Genomic DNA, 5,284 nt, shown 5'->3' with positions numbered 1-5,284 from the left:
TCCCCTCTCTGGAGAAGAGGGGGGACTGCCAGGCAGTTCGGTGGGAAAATGTTCAAAGCACGTGCTTAACTCATCCGTACCGCCGAACGGGGCTTGGGGGACAAACTACTGATAACTAGAGGAAACTCGCTTGGGGTCAAAACTCACTTCTGCAGGAAGTCTCGGGTTTCCAGCCAGGCCCCGAGACCGGCCACCTTGGCTTCTGCGAGCATCACGACCACCCGCCTCCCGGGGCTCTGACATCTCCGCGTTGTCAGCGTCAAGTCATAATGAATTTACTGTAACTTGAAACACACACTATGGAGCCTCGTTGGGTGAGGGCAAAGTCGGGGTGCCCCGTGGCGACCCGGTGCCTAGACCGGATGTCCTCCCTGCCGGGTTAGAGGTGAGAGCTAGGGAGTCCCGAGGTGTCACTATGTATAATCACATGGGCGGCCCAGTGCAGTGCGGTCTGTGCTTACGAGGAAAGCAAGCAGGGCCCAGTCCTGGGCCAGGCTGACCTTCCACCAAAAACCCCAGTTTCCCGAGGAATGAGAAATGGGGGTGGGGGTAGCAAAATAGCACGGACACGGCCGCGAGGCAGGATTTGGCTAAAGGCACTTTTTTTTTTTTTCCTGTCAAAGGGCCACGTTAAATCTCTTAAGTGTTGACATTAAACCCAGTCCCTCTTCCTTGGTGAAAATTACACTCGAGAAATAACAATACTCCCCCTTTCTCATGAACAGCAGGACCTGCCCTTCCGGAGCTGCTTTCGGCTGATGATGAGCTCACAGGCGTGAGATGCTCGGCTTCGGCCAAAAATACGCCCAAGAGTTTTCAGCAAGGAAACGAGGCAACACGGCATTGGCCGAAACGCTAAGCACTTCCCCAGCAGCCGAGAGCTAGTACGCAAACCAGGCTTTGCAGTTCCACAGAGGACTGGCGAGGCATGGGACCCCCCGCCCCGGGCCCTAGCTGGGTGTCGACCGTGAGCTCTGCAGGCTGACCTGGGGCGGGACAGGGCAAGATAGAGGCTGAGGAACCGGAGGGGCCTGCCCTTCACGAGAGTTCCAGCTCCGGTGGAGCCCACCTCCCACACCTGCTCCATCCCACACCAAGGGGGGTCGCATCCACTCCCACATCGACGTGCCCCCAAGCTCCAGCTACCCCTCAAGCAGCAAGCAGCCACCCCTTGGCCACCGTGCAGGCCTTGGGATGTGACCTGGAGCCTTGTTTTGTCCCTGTGTGTCGGGCCGGGGAAGATCCAAGCACAAGTCCGGGGGACACTTGGTCTAGAAGAAGGCGTAGTATGTGGCTTACAGTCCCGGAGACTCTGTGCCGTGGGGCGGAAGACATGGCCAGATATGGCCTTCTATCCCACAGCACAGGGCAGGATAGCCAGCTCCTCAGAAGCAGGAGGCAGGCCCTCCTCATTTGTACCTGCCGTGGACGTAGCACAAGGCTGGACAAATGAAGAGCACCGGCTGAGCAACCGGTAGTAGTTGCGAGATAATCTAGTCCAGAAATTCTGGATTCTCTTCCACCTAAAAAGTTCAATAACCACAATCGCTCCATTTTGAAGAACTCCAACACTTGCCAAGCATCCATCATCTACATCTGTATCTGTATCTGCATCTAATCTATATCTATATCCATATCTATATCTATCTATAGATAAAGCACTCATATGATGATCACTCCACTCTCTCCACAATTTCCTGATCCACGAAAGGGTTATTGCACAGACCGGATGAGACACAGCACTGCATGAAAAATACTTACCAAGAGTGAGCAGCAAATCAGTGTCTGGGAATTCAAGTGAGTCATATCAGGCAGAAAAACCTCACCTACCAGTCCTGCACTTGCGAGACGTGACTAAGCAGTAACGCAGGGTAGTACGGAGCTAGAGCGCCGCATGGCACAGAAGGCCATTCTTTGCCGCTCTTCCTTTCAGCCGGTCCAACAAGTGACACTGTCTGTCTAACAAGCACTGGAATCTCAGTTGTCACGCTCACTAGCAAACTGTTTTCACCCACAGGTAGGCATCCCTTTCACCCGTTAATATGTACGTGATGACACGGAGCTCCATACAAAAGAGAAGCGGATGAGAAGATCGATCCAAACGCTCTCAGATAAAACAAAACACTCCCCCCTCACACCTGCGTGTGCCGCGTCTGGTGTCGGTGTCTCTGTGGGATAAATTGCCCCCCGCGTGTGTCCTCAGAACGTTCACTGTTTGATCAGTAACGGTGATGTCAGTTATTTAGCACGGTGTCCCTTATTTACCTCGCTTCCCCGAATGTCATACCTACATGTTATTAAACACTAAACCTCTGAATCTCTCATGTTCATTCTTCATCGGCTACATCACACTGAAAGCATTTTATTTCTCTCTACAAGAAGATTTTAAATTTAAAAAGCCGACTCTTTTATTTGTTTGTTTGTTTGTTTGTTTGTTTTGGAGATTCCATTTTTAAATTCAGTGTTGCCTTTTCATAAATGAATTAATGGCCTCCATCTTTCTGATCAGGAAACTGGCTGCTATACGTGAATTTTAAAGCAGAGATACAGATATTTACAAAGGAGCTTCACTGGCCAAATTCTAAAGTTCCTGAGGAAAGTTTATCAAACTGTCCTTCCCTCAAAAACTCAGTTTTCATCCCCGCCTCCCACTGAATAGGATCCAAAACACATCTGCTGAGTGATGAGCAGACACTGGACAAAAGTCTGGGTGAACATCCAAGAACAGGACAGACAAGCAGCCCCGGACACACAGAGTTGTAATCCGGTATGGAGCTTAGCAAGTTGGCATTGTGTGGGCTTCATGCAACCAACAGACGATTTTTCTTTTTTTTCTAAAGCTGAAAATTCCACATAAACATCCCAATTCCCAGCTCGTTTTTCATAACTGGAAGTTATACCAACAACACTCTCCAACATGGCGACAACTGTCCGCAAGTGAGTAATAAAGCCCTTAGTGGCTAACGGCCCATCTCGCCCAGTAGTTTTACGCCTGTCCTGGGCTCACTCTTGTCACCTCTCTGATCCTCTTGGACACCTGAGTTTACAGCCCCTGATCTAGTGGCTTGTCCCGTAAAGCAAAGCCAGACAGGTCATATGACACAGGGACAAAATTAGTCCTCGATGCTATTTTTTATAAATATAGTTGTTTTCAATTTGAAAAAGCCCAGTTCTGCCTGAAGGTCTCCCCAACAAATAGAACATTCCTCCTTCACAGTCGGAAGGCCAAGAGGGTGATCTACCTCGGCCAGTCCACACTCCTCCTCCATCAGTTCACACCTTCCTTCTGATGGGAAGGCAGACGACACTGCCTTTGGGCCCAGGGGACGTAGCGTGCAGAAGGCATGACTCTGCTGCCCGTGGCCGTGGCCCAGAGCGGGAGGAACAACTGTTTCCCACCGGCGGACAGGCGGGAGGCGGCCCCAGCTGCCAGGCACCAGCGGTCATTAGATACCGTCCCCACCATCCCCCAGAGTGACAACGTGGAGACTCCAACACTTCCTAACTGCGGCTCGATTTCAGCTTTTACTAATTCCTTCCTCAGAAGGCACCACTCATCTGCTCTTTGAGCTTAGAAATGTCTGCTTGGGCGAGGAAGAAAGCGTAAATCGCCTGGCGTTCACTCTCTGAGTGACTTTAACGAGAAAGAACGGCTGGCTAAGAATGTCGTTCTAAGGTAAGGTGGGGTAAAGGAAGTGGCCGGATAGTCAAAGGCCTACGAAAGCATCCGTTCACTTCGACGAACATCCGAGGGACCCCGCTCTGCACAGGGCATGGAGGCACGGGTGCGCCCCTCTCGAAGGACTCACGAGTCCAGCATTCTCTAGAGCCTGGGGCCAGCGGGGCTCGTAGTTGTCTCCTGGAATCCAATCTCTTTCCTTTCCCTGGGGGAATTATCCCTCCATCCTCGCGTGAGGTCTTGCCGAGCCTGTCAATCAATGCCTAACGGTCCCCTAAGGATTCATCAAGTGACCCAAGCTGGGCAATCGGACCCTCTCTCTCTCAAGACAACTGAGTGGGGCAACTCAAGATCAGAAAACACTTTGCCGGGTGTCCGCATCCTGCCTTGACTGTGCCCCTGGACCCCCGCTCCTGTCCTGCTGCCTCTCCTGCCTGAGCCTGGTGCTTTTCCTCCTGCCCGTCTGTGGGCTGCCCCGTGTCTTTCCAATAACTCTTTTTTATGCTGTATGAGCTGGACCAGCTTTCTGTTGCTTGCGACCAGCGACCTCGAGCTGACCCGGAACTCACTTTCTTGACACCGATGCAACCATGATCTCTTGGGTTTAACAGAAAAACCCACGGTCTCTTCAGCTGCCAGGGACAAGGAGAGATTTTCTTTATCACGATAAAACACATAAGAACGTGTTCAGAATCAGGACAAACCCCAGCAAACTCAGCCAGCTACGGTCCTTTCTTCCCAGGTGTGCCCACTGTGAAATGTTTGGTTTGGATCACACTGTCCTCTAGGTCAGTGGAAGCAAGCATGCTACCCCAAGATGCACAGAGCCCGGCCCCCCGACACCTGGTTGACCACCTCAGAAGTCTTATCCTCCAAAGAACGGACTCCCCGTCCACTCATCAAATGCTTGCGAAAGTCTGCTGTGGGCCAGAGCTCCGCCAGACAACCCTACGGTGTGTCCTTCCAAACTCCAGGAAAGGAAACAGGCCAGGAAACATAGCTCCTCCGTGACCCCGTTATGCAGACGGGGAACACACGCATGCACTTTCTGGCGCTGAAGAACGCTGCTCCAACTTTAGGCTCGCAAACAATTCGGAGTGAATTGGCAATTTGTAGTTTTACTCCCGCTGTAGAAAATTCTTGCATCTTTAAGTCAGAAGACCCCCGAGGCAGATTGCTCCCCCACCTATGTGGAAAGGCCTCCTCCCGCAGCCCTCAGAAACAGCCAATGAGCCTAGAGTATCTGGAAATCTCAAAAGAGCAAGTCACGTGCTGTGGGTTGGTGGTTAACTTTTTTAAAGACAAAAACATTAAAACAAAACAAAAGAACGTTTGGGTTTATCCAGGACTTAACTGTTTAGGAATTTTAACCAGAATCATAAACATGTGCAGAGAGAGTCGAGCACTGACCCCCACCAATCAGACCTGAGAACAGGGTCATTTCTTCACCTGCCCGGCATCTGTTCCTCCTTTTTGTCCCCAAGGGTCGACAACAGCTAGATTTTGTCCAGAGTTACTGATTGTTTCTGCCTTGTTCACCTCTGCACCCAGGGCAGCCGATGCAGTGCCTGGCTCAGAGTGGGTGCCCAAGAGTACCCCGAGGGA

The sequence above is a fragment of the Pteropus medius genome, unplaced genomic scaffold (assembly GCF_902729225.1).
Source record: "Pteropus medius unplaced genomic scaffold, Ma_sr-lr_union100, whole genome shotgun sequence".
NCBI classification, from domain to species: Eukaryota; Metazoa; Chordata; class Mammalia; order Chiroptera; family Pteropodidae; genus Pteropus; species Pteropus medius.
Note: the sequence above shows the minus strand (reverse complement) of the source record.